General features: G+C 44.3%; 1 protein-coding gene across 4 annotated transcripts in view; it reads right to left on the reverse strand.

Annotated features, from left to right (window-relative positions):
- Nucleotides 1-18,180, reverse strand: part of SLC16A14 (solute carrier family 16 member 14) — a 516,827-nt gene that overhangs the window by 376,491 nt on the left and 122,156 nt on the right. The window contains exon 1 of one of the 4 annotated variants that reach the window (XM_069213439.1): nucleotides 3,957-4,138. The exons of 2 other annotated variants lie outside the window; for them this stretch is intronic. The gene's annotated coding sequence lies outside the window, so the exon portion shown is untranslated. Of the gene's footprint in view, nucleotides 1-1,217; nucleotides 1,345-3,956; nucleotides 4,139-18,180 lie in introns of those variants that run through there. One more of the 4 variants, XM_069213438.1, reaches the window with a different exon arrangement.

Raw genomic sequence — 18,180 nt, forward strand, 5'->3', positions numbered from 1 at the left:
GGTAGCACGCTGTGTGAGGCGCGCGGTTTTAGTTTACATGTTTAAATCCACGGCCTAATTATCTAGCCCACGCCTGCTGGAAAAAATGTCTGGTTATGCTTTTTAGGCTACGCCCCTAACCGAAACCACCTCGCTTTTCCTATCCCACCTAAAGCCCTGATGGGACGCATCAGCTTAAAAAAATGAAGGCTCTGAAGAAAGTGCGCCATATACAGAGTACTAACAAACGCACTAACCCACTGAACTGACCTGCCAGTATCCAATGATTTGCTGTTGCCGTTTCTTGTTTCCTATTGTCTTGAGAGAACCCATGTTTTAAACGTTTTCCTTCATCACCTGTACATTATTTATTATCAGTAGTCTAAGGGCACCCTCTCGTGTAGAAAATGCCTGGGATTCGCCAGAACTCTTTGGTGCGGCGCGACAGTAAAGATGAGACGTGCCACATTGCTTTTGAAAAACAAAAGTTTATGTCGGATACCAAAAAATACCTCGTAGCCAGGGATTTGCATAACATGCTTCTGACGTCCGGAAGCTTTGGAAGGCAAACAGACCACAATAGTGACATTTTGAAAGGTTTAGGGGGAGGATTCTGGCAAAGCCCTTTAACCGTGAAGGGGTGCGTAGCACCGCGCGGGAAAAGAGATCGGTCCATCGTGCGGTTAGACGCAGGCATGCCAGTGATCTAGAAAATGCATCACAGTCTCTATCACCAAACAATAAGAGTGACGTCGCAGGCCCGTCCCCTCGTCACAGATGACATCCGCTTGAACGCATAATGAGGCTGCACGGAGAGCGTGTGTCTGACACAAAGCATGACCGCCAGTTACCCCATGCCGCAGTACTCCCTTCCCAGACACCCTGTGCGTACAGACTTAAAAGGGGTGGCTTCGAGGCATTCCAGGTGCATGCCAAGAGGACACGGACTGTGGCGTAACGAAAGCCCCCGCAGTGGGGAGGGGGGGGGGCATGGAATGGTTGGGGAAGCTCCGGAGGGGGGCCCTCACCACAGTACCCTGGCCTGCAAGCTCCTGAGTGAGTGTAGAAGGGGGGGTGGGGGGGTCACTGTGTGCTTGGCAGGGGTGCCCACCATGTGCTTGGAGCCCCCCACCCCCCTCAAGTTTCGTTACGCCACTGGGCACGGCACCTGAGTTAACCACTCTGAGGCTAAAAGTCACACTGATGATGCCCGGCCGGGGTGCCTTCCTGCTGCTTACCTGCACGCTGCTGGCAGCAGCCTTGTGTGCATGTGGCGAGCCTGGCTCATCCTGCCGTCATGCTGCTGCCTTTATGGGCACCTCGAACAGGAGCACTGCCGCTGCGCCGTCTGTCGTTCAGTGTCGTGTGTGATTTTTTTATACAATGCAACACCATACTGCGTCGCCCTTTCATCCCCATACCGGCTTGTTCTGGTTTGCGGGAGGCATTGACGGTGCAGGCACGTTCTTGCGTCAGGGCGAAGTTAAGCGCCTGTGCTTCCCTGAAGGCTCGCGCCTGTCCAAGCGACTTGACAATGTAAACATCTAGTAACCGAGGTTTTCTTGTCTGTGTAAAGGTCATGGTCGCGGGTTGGCGCAGACCACGGTAAAATGTCTCTAAGGAAGGAGGCGGCAGCATGTGCCCTCATGTGATAACGCGGAGAATCATTATAAATGATATAAAACACAAAATAAAACACACCGCATATGTCTCACAGATTTACAGAACCCAATGCAGCCCAATTCAACCTATGTGCTACAGGTTACCAAAGTGTAAAATTCCACCAGCAGGTGGATACAAACAAGACCCAGCAATAAACTTGACATATATCCAAACGGTCACATAAAGCAATTTCAAACCTGTTCCTACTAAATTTCGCCTTTCGAAACATCTGTCCATGAGCGAGTTATGTAGAAATCTGTACCATGTTCCAGTTTGTTGAGCTATATTATTCTAAGCGAGACCTATATAGCACTGTACTGTCTAGTATGGAATGACAGCGCTGTTTGTGCATGCGAAAGTCACTGTTAACACCAGGGGCGTAAATTTGTCAGTAAGATTCTGGAGAGGGGGAGGCTTTAGATTCTCGACAATCGGGCTGGCATTTAATGTTTAAATACATTATGTGAAAAGCAGAGTCCGTGGCAGGGGCCTAAGGTAGTGTGACCAGAATTTTAAGTCCAAAGACCAGGATGTTTCACAAAAAATAGAAGGATTACAATTTTACTTCAAGGAGCGCACAGAATGACATTGCTCATCAGCACAGAATTACAGAAGAGGCACTAAGAACACCAATAAAATGCAATTTTTAAAGCCACTTTAATGCCTGTTAGTTAAATTGCTTTCTGATAACACCTGCTATCTCTTACTTGGAAAACAAAAAAATCACATCCCACACATGAGCTAAATTTCCTGAAATCTGCTGGGACAACTGGTGGGAAACCGGGATTGTCCGGGCAAATTAAGGACACCTGGTTACCCTAGCTTGCAGTGGGGCAATGCAAAGAGAGAGGAATGTTGATTGGTAGGGGTACTAAGGGGCATATTTAAGAGCCTCTAGCGCCACCAGAGCTCCGGTGGCGCTAAGCACTGCTTCATATTTACAAGGAGATGTAAGGCCACTTTTTGTGGCGTTATGCCTCCTTGTAAATATGAACTCCTCCAACGCAGTTTTCTGCATCAGAAGGGATTGGAATGGGTGTTGCAGTGGACGTTCCACCGCAACACCAATTGCTTTTGACGCTGCCTCAGATTTACGAGTTGTTGTAAACATGTGGCAGCGCCAAAAACTAATGCCACCACAGGAGTGGCATTAGCATGACAAAATGAGGAGGAATGCTTTTATTCCTCCTTGTTCTTTGCCTTTTCTATGTGTGCTGCAACAGCACACATAGAAGAAGCAAAATGCCATGGATGATTGTTTACGTGCAGGAAGGAACACCTTCCTGCACACAAACAATAATTCAAAATGATGCTTTGGTATTTCTATGTGTGCTGTATTTTGCAGCACACATAGAAGTGCCAAATCGCCATTATAGATTGTTTACGTGCAGGAAGGGACACCTTCCTGCACATAATCATCTCCTAAATAACTCCGCGCGCTTCGACGCCTCATCAGGAATAGTAAGCGCTATATAAATACGATTAAAATACAATACAATACAATAAACAATCTGTCTCCTCAACGCAGACACCCGTGCCCTCTGGTGCAAGGATGCCTGCGTTGGCGCTAGGTAGCTTATTTCAGCGCCAGCACAGGGGTAAATGCATGGGTGCACCGTATTCCTTTAAATACAGCACACCTCTGTGTTTCTAAGGTGGCGTGGCGCTGCTATTTTTGGGCGCCAGCACGGGGGGAAACGCAGGGGTGCATCCTATTCCTCTAAATATGGTGCACCTCTGTGTTTCTAAAGTGTCGCGATGCTGCTATTTTTTGGTGCAGCACCGCGCTGTGCTACTTTAACATAAATCTGGGCCTAAGTGAGGAAAAACACAATATTTTGTAAAATTATCAATATTTTTAACAGCTTTAAAAACTGAGAGAGCGATAGTAATTGTGCGTTTTTGTGTGAATGTATGTAAAAATTCCTGGTGAAATCCGGCAGATCATAGCCGAATTGAAGCATCCAACTGTTTTTCAGAAAATGTATTTATTTGAGGGGGTGTAGCATCGCACACATCCCACCTGAAGCTACGCCCCTGCCTGCCACTTATTGTGACCGGTGGACGTCACCCTGCGGTTACCCCGCATCAGATCTCATTGACCCGGGTGAAGGTTCTTTGGGGCGGTCGTGCCACTATGCAAATATTTCACTTCACTGTTAGTTACCAGCTGCATACTGTATTACATGATCGCTATCGAATGACCGGCACAGCGCTGCATACGTACAGGAAAGCTACACTCATGTGGTACACGACACCGCGCATTTAACAGCAGTAATTGGTTGCACGAAAATATTAGAGCGGTAATAACTCACCGCCAGCGGTAACATGAAGGTGGCAGGTCCAGGATGAAGATCAGCAGCGGCGGGTACCAGTCATGAAACATCCCGGCTCTTAAGGATGCTCTGCAAGCCTATCAGTCTAGATTTTAAGTCACTCATGAAAAGCAACGAATAGGAACCAGGCAGCAGGGCTGTGTTTAGCTGCAACATGAGGACCACCGGTTTGTTTACATCAAGGCCGGCATACAGGTGCAGTACTGTGAGAACGATTCCAGTCTTTTGTTGGGCTTTTTGCGAAGGCTTGCCCGGTCCTAGTGCTCATCTCTTTCAGCACTCTTGTACAGGTCACCCTTTTGACATATTCTAACCGGTGTTCTGGGAATTTCAGGTAGAGTGGAAAAAGGTTGCATGACACTTTATAGAGGCAAATAACAACGACGTACAATTATATTGGCTCCTGTACGTCGCTTAGCAGTACGTTGTCCAGGCAAGAAAATTATTGCCATTTTAACATAATATCGTCTATTTAAAACTACGAAATGTATCTGTTATACTTACCTTGTTGTACTAGGGGTATGGCGATACAGTAGATGCGATATAAGTGTAATGCACTATAATGCTTGCAACATAGAGGGGGTATATCCTTGAGGAGTGCAAAAGAAACAGCACAGGCAAATTAGTGCAAAAATGACAATTTGCACGAGCGTGACGACCCAGCCTAAATCCATTCCGAGACGCTAACCTTCGAAACTCAGTCGTGGTCTAGAGCCCCGCAGAAGTCCTTGGAGGAGGGGTTGGGGAGTCGCTATCGCAATTGCATACATGCTTTTTTATACTTGATAAAATAGTGCAAATGTTGGTGCAAAATTACCTCCGCTCCAGTGAATTGTATGCAATTAAGAAATGTCGATAAAAGACGGCCGCACCACCCGTGCAATCTAGGGAATCTGGCCCATGTTTATCTTCCGTGGAGTAGGTTCATGAGTCAAACTGAGAGCTTCCTGGACATGTGGCCTCTGAAAAAGAAGTCACACTGTCGAGCACCAAAATTGGTAATTTCTTTTATTGTGATCAGGGCCACTAGAATTAAGAGACTGCGCAGCAGCGTCGTTTTTCGCATAATTATGGATTTGCTGCATTTACCCCACAGTCCATCATCTGCTGCCTAATCTGCAGATTTTAACAAAAAACATTTTTCTAGATCACACAGTTTAAAAGTTACTAAAAACGCAGTGACGCGTGCTGCACGCAGTAGAAAAACCCTTTGCAAAAGGTGCCCGGTCACCTATTGCTTAGTGCTATACCTGGGCTTTAAACCAATGCTAGTAAGGTGCAACCTAGGCCCAGACATTGTTAACAAGTGTAAAAATGAGAACATGATGAAGTAATACGATCACAAACTAAGCTTCATTACAGCGCATAATTTGCCTTTTCTTGCTGCATAAACTAGTCACACCAGCTGCATAATTTGGCCTCCCCCCGATGCATAATACCAGTCGCACTGATTATAAGTTGTGTCTGCTAGCGACCTGGACACAATGTTGATATGTCCAGCCTCAACCTTCCCGTAGAATGCACCGAGAAAGCACGGTCAACACTGGACAATTTGGACACTGGCCAAGTGTGTTATGGTCCCACTCAGCAATTGTTCAGTGTGGTGTAAAGAGAGGCCTTGAGGAATTTGGACCACAGTATGGTGTAAATACTCGCCTGCACCACTTAAACTGTAAAATATTAAGTACTGAGGCCCAAAAGGGTTGTCAAATAGCAAGGATGTTTAGACTTCAATCCACCTCATTCCTCTTTCTTCAGTAATTGGATGCTACCAGCTCTTTATCTTACTGTTGTAGGTTCTTTATTCATCGCTGCTTTCTCCCTTTGTCACTATTTTCCACCTTTCTCTTTCTTCCCCCTTTGTGTTTTTCTCTCTTTTTCTCACTCTCTATGTTTGAAGAAGGGAAGCGCCTCTCCCCAATAAGCATTGGCAAAGCCAATAAGTCTCCCCTACACAAGAGCAATAAGCACTGCCAATGTGTTTTAACCATCTTGTAGACAAGCTTGGCTGTTGTTCAGCATTGCTAAAAGTTAGTTTTGAGGAGAGTGGCATGGCGTGGTGTGGCGAAGAGTGGACTAGAGTGACGAAGAGTGTAGTAGATTGGTGAAAAGTGGAGTGTTATGGACTGGAGTCTTGCAAATTGTCACGAAGAGGTGTAGAGTGGAATAAAGTGCAGTAGAGTGAAGTGTCATAGAGTGGAGTGGCGTAGAGTCACACAGTGGAGTGGGGTAGAGTAGAGTGAAGGAGAGTGGCATAGAGTGGAGTGGGGTATAGTCGCCAAACTTCAGTAGAATGTCACAGAGAGTAGTGTAGTAGAGCGGAGTAGAGTGAATTAAAGTGTTGTAGTGTGGAATGGCACAGAGTGTCACAGAATGTCACAGGGCAGAGGGGTGTAGAGTTGCGTGGTATGGAATTCAGTGGTGTAGAGTGGAGTGTCATAGAGTGGAGTGGTGTTGAGTGGAGTGCACAGAAGGAAAGTGGATTAAAGCATCAGCGTGAATTATCACATAGTGGGATAGAGTGTCGTAGAGTGGACTAGAGTGGCCTAGAGTGAAGTGGCATAGAGTGGCAAATAGTGGAGTGGAGTGTCATGGCATGGAGTTTTGTGGAGTGGAAAACAGTGTTGTATAGTGCAGTAGAGTGTTTTAGAGTGGATTAGAGTTTCATATAGTGGAGTATGCATGGTGTGTTAGTATGCTGCCATTACAGAGAACATATTTTCAATGGAAATGACCATTACATTTGCACACACAGCTTTACTGATAAACTTATACAGTGCACAAATGATAATGTGTGGAAATGGCATCACCTAGTGGACAGATTTGTTTTGATTGTATAAAATTATTTGTTTTCATCACACTTCCGAATTTCAAAATAATGTGCTTAATTTGTGCTTTCATAATTCTGATATATTCTGAAATATTTCCACAGTTCATTTACAGACATTTAAGTTCCGTTTTATGCTAAGAAAAAACCTTTTCTTTTCCATTACCCACCAAGATTATCACATAGATCCTCTCACTCTGAAGTCAGAAAAAGAAAAGTAAGCACCAAGTTCCCTTGGTAGACAGAGCCTGACATTTACCTCTATCTTTGAACACCCAACAAATGTGACAAAAACAAAATTTAAAGGCCTGTTTACAGAAAGCAAGAACTCGTGCAAGAATACAAGGAACACTGGTGAACAAGCTTTGCCCTACGGGAGGGATGACGACATGCTGGACAGCTTAAAACAAATAAAGCTAGCAAATAGAAAGCCAAAAAATGTGAGTTACAAAGCCATTAGTAAGTAATGAATGGAATACATTCCCCTGGAAGCTTTCAGTATGCCCACAAGAAGTCTTCTCACAACCAGACAGCTCCACTGTCTGGTAGGGTTCAACCTAAAAATGAGTGTGGGTGAGTCATACTTGCAACCACTGACTCGAATTAAGCACTGCCTCCCATGTAATTTCAGTGAGTGAATAAAGGAAGCACAAATTCTTCCAGGGGACACTGAAGAGGGTTTTACCTCAGAGAACATTCTGAAACAAATATAGACCATATAGTGCATTTTTCAGTACAGTTGTCAGGTACATTTGAAGAACAGCCAGAGCTTTCTTAGATAAACAAGCTCAAGCAGTGTTTTTTTTGTTAATTACAAACGGGATGTATGTCAGAAAAACAAAAGTCATAACAACAAATGGCTTTACAATGCTGTTGTTACAATGAAAATGCCATTTCAACGAAAGTCTTTTACAACAATTTTCTTTTACAATGGATATGCCTTTACCACAAATGTGTAAGTATTTTACAGGTAAGGATAAACCTCTCTCCCTCTCACTCTATATATATATATATATATACACAGAGGTTAAGGGATGTTATAGTTATGATCACATTTTAAATGTACAAAACCACAGAAATTCACCTGTTAGAGTTATCTCAAGTAACTATAACTCGTACTAAGGTAACTAAAACTCGTGCCCACACTATGCGCTGCTAATCACCACACAAATTACAGCACTCATGACATCTTTGATAATATAATTGATAATATCAATGTAATATTTACAGTAAAATATTTGACAAAAAACTGTGCATGGCAGTGGCACAAGTCAGCGAGTTATAGGTACCTTGCGACACAAATTGCTATGGTTTTGTACGTTTGAAATGTGAGCCTATCTATAACCTTTGTTTTTTACATTGATTTTCTATGGTTTTTCCAATTCAATTCCCGTGTGGTCTCCCTCCGCACACCGATCTCGGCCCTGGGGGCCCAATCTCCCCGGGGACTGGCCTAATAATTTTAATGTTTTTGTTGGAGGGGGGCAATGCAGCCTCCCTCCCCAGGGCTGATTTCGGCCCCTGGGACCACATTCCCCAGAGCCCAGCCATGTGACCTGGGAGCCAACCAGGACACCCAGTCACAATGTTGGGAACCGCAGGGGGAGCCAGAAAGCCCCTGCGGTCCCATCCAGCACCCCACCTCCTCCTCCTGTGGGAGGCAGCATTGCTGTCACAGAGAGGGCGATGCTAGAGATGCAGCTCACCTATGTGAGAACAATGTTTCCTCTGTTTTCCTGCCTGCATATCCCCAGGCAGGGAAACAGAGGAAACCTCATCTTACAGTGAAGGAGAGCTGTTTGACAGCTCTCTCTCAGTGTGAGTGGAGTGTTTGATGTGACTTGGCAGGAGCTGCCAAAGCTCCTGCCAAGACACATCATACAGCTAGCTCCTGCGGGTGGACACCCCAGGCATAGCAGGAGCTGGCCATTGGGGATGGCAGTCGCCAGGGCCATCAGTGGCTCCTTGAAGCCCCCTCCAACATCAATAGCGCCAGGGAGGTGGTGGTACCCGGGGTCCACAATGGATCCACAGCCAGGAACCACCCCACTAGACACCGGGGTTGTCATCTGGGGGTGAGGGGGTCGGCCCTCATGGGAGTGGGCCCCCACCAGGCAATTTCTGTTTAAAAAAAAGGTTTGTTTACCTCAGGGGTGCATGATCGTAACCCCGGGGGTTAAAAATAAAAAAATAATAAAAAAAACAAACTGTCAGAGGGTTGCCTTTGAGCAGGGCTGACCCCATGTTTTTTTTTATAGATGTGTGGTTTCCCTGGGGACCACAATTGCCTTCCCAGGGAAACAACACAGCTATAAAAAAGTTATATATATATATATATATATATATATATATATATATACAGAGAGAGAGAGAGGGGTGGGGGAAATCTCTCTCTTTCTCATATATATGTATATATTTTATAATACATACATGTGTGTATATATACATATATATATATATATGTATATATATATATATATAGAGAGAGAGAGAGAGGGAGAGAGAGAGAGAGAGAGAGAGAGGGATCAGTTTGGAAATGCATGTGTGGTTTACATACATATATATATAAGTAGACTTTTTTCTAGTGGAGGCTTGGTGTCATAAAGTAGTGCAGAAGGTTTAGATGCCTACTGCAAAAAATAAGTCTATATTTTATGTGAATAGCTGAGTGGATTAGTAAAGCCAGCCGTTACCTGTGCTTTAAAACAAATTAAATGTATGTGTGAGGGGGGCTATGAAGAGATGCAGGGCACTTTTGTTGGGTGGTAGTGAGGGAAGCCGAGGAGGAGGTCATTGGAGTGGGATCACCAAAAACGATTGTTGGACTGGGTTCCACAAGCGCTAAAGACTGTGATGATGGGTATGTGGCAAGGTGAAGTGATAGTATGTGTTTTTTGTTATTTTCAGTGTCTTCAGAGATCCTGCTCAATAAGGGAAAGAGCAAAGGCAAGATGACTGACATTTACTGTTGCACACATCACACACACCGACTAGCAATTTTGTGAGCATATCTGCCTTCTACGTAGGCTAGTGTTTTAGAGGGACATTTTAGCCAGTAGTGGAGATGGCGTCTCGTTGGATGACTGCTGCACAAGCCTCAACTGGATTATGGAGGACAGCTCTGAGGCAAGATCAGGGACTGAGACAGCAGATACAGAGACAGCATCTGAGGGAGAGGAGAATGGAGCAGAATCTGGGAGTGATTTTTCAGTCGGTCGAGACCCATCTGACGACTCCTCTTTCAGTGATTCTGAGGGAGCCGATGAGGACAGTCGTGCTGTCCCTTCGCAAGCACAGTATGTGGAGCGGTAGAACAGTGAGTTAGCCCAACCCAGAGAGCAGGTGCATGCAGCAGCAAGCACAGACACAATGTTCTCTTGGTAGCCCCCTAATTTAGTTCAGCCCCAAATTCCACCTTATACTGGTGAGACTGGATGTTAAGTAGATACCGCCAACTTTTTGCCAATTGACTACATCCATCTCTTTTTGGATATTGACTTCCTTCACCAATTGTGCAGCAAACAAATTTACGTGCCCAACAATTTCTGAGGGAGCATCAAGGCACTCTAGGGCCCCATTCTAGAGCCTGCCAGTGGACTCCCACTTCGCTGGTGGAGCTTAAGATACTTTAAGGCCTGACGCTCAACATGGGGTTAGTGCAGAAACCCACTTTGCAGATATACTGGATGACTCACACATTTTGGGTAACCCCCATCCTTGCACAGTACCACAAAAGAGAAAGGCCCAAATCATATTGTGGAGGCAGGAAAATTATCTATCATAAAACAACCTAGTTTTTAAAGGTGGGCACCTACCAAACCCAGACATTTCTGAAAACTAGACATCCTGGGGAGTCCATGGAGGTGTAGCTTGTGTGGATTCCTCAACGTTTTCTTAACCAGAACACCCTGCAAATGTAAAATATTGAATAAAAACTCTATTTTTCCTTGCATTTGTATCACACAAACTACAGGATTATGCAGGGATCCACAAATTTCCTACCACCCAGCGTTTCTCCACTTGTCCTAATAAAAACGTTATCCCAGTGTGCCTGTGACTAGTGTGTGCACCAGGAATGGATCAACCCTCGGTCAATAGTAGCCTTCATGTGAGGACTACCATTGACTGTTGTGTGACCCATTCCTGTCACGGTATTAAGCCTAGGCACACCATTGTGGTAGTGCTTTTATCGGCACAAGTTGGGGAATGCTGGTAAGCAGTTTGTGGATCCCTGCATAGTCTTGTAGTTTACATCACAGAAATTCAAGGAAAAATAGTGCTTTTATTCAACTTTTTACTTTTGCAGGGCATTCTGAGAAAAAAAAAATGGGGGAATCCTCACAAGCGATACCTCCCTGGACTCCCCTTGATGTGTATGTTTCAGAAATGTCTGGGTTTTATAGGTTTCTCTAAAGGGTTCCCAATCCCAGGATTGATGAAAACACTCACCTTAGCTATCATTATGGCCACATACGTTTTGGGACCTTCTCTGTTGCGGGCACTTGGCCTCCCTTACAAGTGAGGTAACATTTTCATTGGGGGACCTGTGGGAATGCTGGATGGAAGGAAGTTTGTGGCTCCCCCCAAATTCCAGAACTTTCCGTCACCAAAATGTGCAGAAAAAGTGTTTTTTAGCCAAATTTGAGGTTTGCAAAGGATTCTAGGTGACAGAACCTGGTGAGAGCCTCACAAGTCACCCCATCTTGGATTTCCCTCTGTGTCTAGTTTTCACAAATGTACAGGTTTGTTAGGTTTCCCTCGGTGCCGGCTGAGCTAGAGCCTAAAATCCAAAGCTAGAAGCTCTGCAAAAAAAAAAAAACAGTTTTCAGTGTTAAAATATGATGTGCCAACTTTGAGTTTTGGATCTTTTTCTGTTGTTGGCACTAGGCTTAACCCCACAAGTGAGGTACCTTTTTTATCAGGATACTTGGGGTTATACAGAATTGCAGAACAAGTGTTTTACCAATTGTCCTTCTCTGCATTTTCACCTTCCATATGCACAGCAATGAGTAAGAAAGAAGTCATTTTGAGGAATGCCCTGTAATACACCTTTTAGTAAATTCAGAGATGTGCAAATAACCACTGCTCCTAAAGTCCATATCTTGTGCCAATTTCAGAAACGCAGAGGTTTCCTTGATACCTATTTTTTACTCATTATATTTTACCAAATTATTTACTGTGTACCCGGTACACAATGAAAACCCATTGCAAGGTGCAGGTCATTTATTGGCTCTGGGTACCTTGGGTTCTTGGTGAACATAGAAGCCCTTTATATCCCCACAACCTGAAGCGTCTAGTGGACATAACGGTATATTGGTTTTAAAAATCTGCTATAGCTGGGAAAAAAACAAGCATTGGCTCCTGTGCTTGTTAAACTAGAGCCCCCTGGTGGGCCAGGTCCCGGGGGCATTTTTAATTAAAATGAGGTGGGCTACCCTGCCCCCCCCGGCAGCCCTGGAGACCACCATCTCCCTGGGCCACACATTCAAAATACAATTCAGGGGGGCCACCTGCCCTCCCCGCTGTCCCAGGGACTGCCACATTCCAGGGCACTATTGTTAATCAAATGTGTGGGGGGGGGGCTCGCCCCCTCCCCGTGGCTCTGGGAGCCAACACCTCCCTGGGACACATGTTCCAAATTGAATGTTGAGGTCTGCCTGGCCCCACCGCAGCCCCAGGGACCACCACCTGTCCAGGGCACAAATTCAAATACAATGAGAGGATGCTGCTGGTGCCCCCATAGCCAGAGGGAGCATCACCTCCCCGGGGCACTATTTTTTATGGAATGCACAGAGGGGAATGACTGCCACCCCAGCTGCTCCGGGAACCCTCACCTCCCGTGGCCACTATTGTTAATCAAATGCGGGGGTGGAAGCTTGGCCCTACTGCAGCCCCGGAGACTGCCACCTCTGGGGCACATATTCCAAATTGAATGAAGGAGGGCACCTGACCCCCCTGTAGCCCCGGGAACTGCCTCCTCCACAGGGCACATATTCCTTAATGAATGCAGGGGCCAACCAGGCCCCCTATAGCCCTGATGACCAGCACCTCCATGGGGCACATATTCTAAATTGAATGTGGAGGGCTGCTGGCCCCTCTGCAACCCCAGGGACCACCACCTCCTGGGGCTCTATTGTTAATGAAAAGCAGGGGGGTGGGCAGCCTCCCTTGCTGCCCTGGGACTGCTGCCTCCCCGGGCACATATTGCAATTTGAATGCAGGGGCTGTCTTGCCCCCTGCACCCCTCGGGACCACCACCTCCACGAGGCACTATTTTTAATCAAATGCGGGGGTGCCCGCCCCCCCCCCCCCCAGCCATGGGGACAACCACCTCCCTGGGGCTAATTTTAAAACAGACAGGGCGTCCGTTGTGGTCCCTCAGGCCCACCACCTCCACGGGGCTATTGGTGCTGGAGTTGGCCTGCGGCCCCCCTCAAGGAGCCAATGATGGTCCAGGGGACCACCACCATCCAGGACCAGCTCCTGCTATTTTCTGGGGTGCCCATCCCCAGGACTTAGCTGTTTTCTGTGACTTTCTGGGAGCTTTGACAGCTCCAGTCATAAGGCACCCAGGTCACATGGCCAAGCCCCAGGGGATGTGGCACTGGGGGACGAGATCAGCCCTGGGGAGGGGGGCCACACTGCCTTCTTCCCATACAAAAATCAAATAATTAGGCCATGCCCCAGGGGATGGGAGCTGAGATCTGCCATGGGAGGAGGGCCACACAGCCCCCCTCCCAAAAAAACAAAAATTAGGTCTGTCTCCGGAACATGGGTACCACGGGACCGAGATCCACTGGGATAGGGTAGCATATAGACCTGTGGCCAACTACCACTGTGCTTGGCCAAAGGCTATGTGCAGAGTGCAGAGTTTACAATGCAGAGGATAATTTCAGGATGATAAGCTGTGAAATGAAGGAAAGGTTAAGACATAGGGGATACAGTGAGAATATTCTGACAACAGACACCATTTTTCGATCAGGAAAATGCTCCAGAAACATTGGCATCTGTTGAGGAGTAATTTCGGTTTATATCCTGGGTAAACCCGTGGTTGCTTACAGGAGGGCTAGATCCTTTTGGGACAGACTTGTGAAGAATTATATAAGAAGTAGAACTAGTATGTGGATGAAACCTAAGGCGGTGTTCTATATGTGTAATAAATGTAGGGCATGTAAACCTGGTAAGAATAAAACCTTGGTAAGAATACCTTTTGGACAGGATTTGAGGATTAACCACTACTTGATGAGCAAGGCAGAGTTTGTAGTTTATATGTTGAGATGTGATTGTGACATGTTATATATAGGCAGTACCATCTTAAAGGCACACAAGTGGATTTTGCAACATTTAAGAGCGATCAAAAACAGAAATAGCACTTATCCAGTAGCCAGACACTTTTGGAATAAACATCAGGGGGATATTGATCGATTTCAGTATTTTATAATGGATATTATTCCTAGGAGCCCCAGAGGAGAGAACAGAATTTTTTTTTACGGGAATTGGAAGCACAATATATTTTGAGGTTAGATTCATTGAAACATCAAGGTTTAAATGTCGATAATGAACTACATGTGTTTATATAATTCAGGTTTCGGCTGTCTCCCTCTCTTTCTTTTTCCTATGCAAGATAGTTTTTTAAATTATTTTAATTGTTTTGTTTTTTCTTGCAGTTACAACAGGACCAGTTACAGAAAGTGTGGAAAATTAGATAGATTACACATCATGGATTGTGTTGAGCTAGCAAAACTGAGAACAGTATGGTTTTTGTATACCGTCTGGTAGGATTATATGTAGCCAATATAAGTGTAAGCCCACTTGGGCAGAATTGGCATAAGGCATGGTGAAAAAGATAAAACAAGTTAAAATTGTTTTTTTTCTTTTCTCCCTTTATTATACCCTTTGAAGGCAATGGCCATCACAAATTATATGGTACTATGCAATATAGAATGCTGTAATGTTTGCATGATCTGTTTTAATTGTGTGATTATTTTTTCGCTTTTATTATGATTTTCGTAACAAATCTTGATGGTGACTGCTAGCAAAGATTGCAGATATGAATTTGTGATATTCAGTTTGCATTAAGAATAGTTGTTGCACTTTTTCGAATTTAGATGAGGTTTGAATTGTTTCCTGTGATACTGTAAGATGGCCGCCATAATCTGTATGACTCGGTTTTGGTCCTTTGTTAGTTTTGATTGTATTGCTAATAAAAACATTGAACAATATGGCACTTACAACCATGACAAAGGCCCCAAGGGGACCAAAACGTGTTGGTTGGCATCAACCAGAATAAATTAACTTAAAAACACACAAACTGGGAGTTTTGATGATTTTTTTTACCAAGCAAAGCGATTTTTGGGGATTTTAAGTGTATTTGCTGTCTTGCTGTAGCGAGCACCAGCGACGGTTTGGAGCGCACCTTCACTGCCAACTGCTTTGTTTTGCAATATATATTTATGTGTTTTTTTGTTTTGCTAATAACTTTAGCGCCATTTGATGAATCTTTGCAAAATTTTCAAAACATATATTTTGCTAAGTTCAGCTTCTGTCTTGAAATTTTCGGGATGGTCTGTCAAGTGGGGGCAGAGAAAAGGGTGTGTCCCAAAATGTGTTTTCCCCATTCATTTTTCTATTGGACCTTTAAACATGCCTACAGCCCGAACCACTGAATAGGATTACACCAAATTTGGCACAAGGGTAGATTCTGTTGCGCCGATCATGCTTTTTGTAATTGTAATTGTATTTATATAGTGCTTACTACCCCTGACGAGGCATCAAAGCACTTTTTGGCGAGTAGCACCCTAATCCGGAACCCCAAAGAATTAGTGGTGGATTAGTTTAGGAAAATATGAGTAGAGTATTAGTATGAGTTCAGAAGTGTTAATTGGGAGTTTATGGTAATAGGATGAGGCGTTTTATGAGTAAAGGAGAGATGGAGGAGGGAAGAGTCTGTAGAAAGGAGTTAGGGAGATAAATAAGGAGACTTTAGCAGGGTTGTTTGGGAGATCATAGTTGTAAACTGAGGTTTGGGGTGCGCCAGGAGTGGGAGAGGAGGGAACAGTTTTGGTAGGGTTATTTTGGAGATTATAGTAGTAGAATGGGTTTGGGTTGAGTCAGAGAGTGAGGATGGGGGACAGATTGAGAGAGGTATAGGGTGATGCTCGTAAAGCTTACAAGAGAGTGCTTTATTATTGTTTTTCTGTTGTACACTAGGACTAAAGTAATAAATAGATACATAAATACATAGTAAGAAAATATATGTGCAAGTAATATAATAATGGATATAAGAAGTTGAGATTTAAAGTTGTATAAACACAGACTTTAAAGATATGCAATATGTTAAGGTAATTTAATTGTGTACTTTTCTAAAATTATTTTATCTTTCCTCAATATTTCAATAGCAAAATGGTTGCAGATAAACAGTCAAGTTAACATTTGCTCATTGTGATAGATAAAATGAAAAGAGATTCATACGTATCTAATCTAACAACTTATTTAGGAACTACGCAATGACCTATGAACAGCATAGAATAATATACACATATATATGTATATACACACACACACATTATATACATACTTCTATATATACATATATACATATATGCACACATATGTATACATACACACACACATACACACATTTAACCGTGAATAAAATGTACATTTGTTAAACAGACTTAGAGAGTATGCATATATTTGGTTATTATAAAATATTTTAGGATTTCAGGAAACAAGTTGGTGCTTATGATTTACTTTGTTTTAAATAAGCAAATGAAAGAGGACCAGTCCAGGTTAGCAAAGGGCCTTCGACTGAGCAGCAACACGTGTCACTGCATTTTTAGTAACTTTTGAACTGTTTGGGCTAGATACAATTTATTTTGTTGCTAAAATATGCAGATTTCCTATGCTAAATCTATTTGTCTTTGTTAATGTTTTTGTACATGGTGGACAGTAACTTATTAACTGAATTAGTTACTTGAGTGTTTGTGATTTAGTGCCTGGTTTAAACATACTTTCCCACATTTTGGACATGCAATCAACACAAAATCATTCAACCCACCCATATTCCACACACACACCCATCATCCATACATCATCCATACATTTATTATCTACTCATAATCGTGGCCATTGGAATTATGCTGCAGGAGAGGGACAGATTATGCAGCAGTTTGAGTAAATTATGCAGTAAGGCAACTTATGCAGCATAATGCAGCACATATTGTAATAGTATTACTTTATTATTTTATCATGTTTACACTTGGTAACATTTTATGGGCATTGTTTGCACCTCATCAGTACCAATTTAGGATCCATTTTGTGGGCTTCCCATTGAATGAAATCTATGAATCATAGGCATTACAGCATCAATCAATCAATCAATCAGGGAATTTGCAAAGGATACTACTCACCATGTGAATTAAGACTTTTGAAACAACTGCAAATAGAGCAATAACTATTTCGAGACTTTTTAATCTTCAAGTAAAGCACAGAGAAGAAACCCAGGCGCTCCTTTCACAAAGTTCACCTTTATCCAGCGGTAAGCAGTGTTGGTTGCGGGTGGCATACCTGCCTGACTAGCTGCTTTTCCTGCCTGTCCATGGGCCAAATGGGCTCTGGAAGGGGGGTGGCTTCCTCTCCTGTGGGGAGTCAAATTCGCTTTTCAAAGTCAGCAGCCCTCTAAGGCTTGCCACCTTAGGAAGGCTAATCAGCAGGTCATCCTGTAGGAAGGGGCATTGCACCCTCTTCCAGGACAGGCTTTTGTTCTGGACCTCCTGAGAGCAGAGGGCTCTCACCCTAGTGGCCCAGAACAGTGTCTCGGTGGCAGGCTGGCAGAAACTGGTCAGCATGCACATTAGATACTGGTAGGGTTTCATGCGACACTTCTAAGGTGCCCTCTGGGTGCAGGCATTGGTAAATCCAACACTGGCATCAGTGTGGGTTCACCAATACAATATGTTTGATACCAAACATCCCTATCTTCAGTGAAGCCGTCAAGTAGCTGGGCAACTTGTATTAACCAGTGTCCAGCACATGCATTTAAAATGGATTTCCTGGTCACTTACTATGTCTGAAAATTGACAAAGACATAGCAGGGGCATATCTGCTCATGCAGAAATGCCCTCACATGTAATATAACACACCCTGCCATAGAGATGGAAGATCTGCTAGAGGGATGACTTACATATAATGCATGCAGTGTTAGGGGACATGGCACACTGGCTGTGTGCCATGAGGTGTTTTCACTTTGGTCTGCACCAAGACACATAGGGTGTCATTCTGACCTCGGCGGTAAAAGGCGCTTACCGCCGATCAGAAGACCGCCATAACACCACCGCGGTCGCGGTAAACCGCCACGGTCATTCTGACCCGCTA

This window comes from Pleurodeles waltl, chromosome 11 (genome assembly GCF_031143425.1).
Source record: "Pleurodeles waltl isolate 20211129_DDA chromosome 11, aPleWal1.hap1.20221129, whole genome shotgun sequence".
Taxonomy (NCBI): Eukaryota; Metazoa; Chordata; class Amphibia; order Caudata; family Salamandridae; genus Pleurodeles; species Pleurodeles waltl.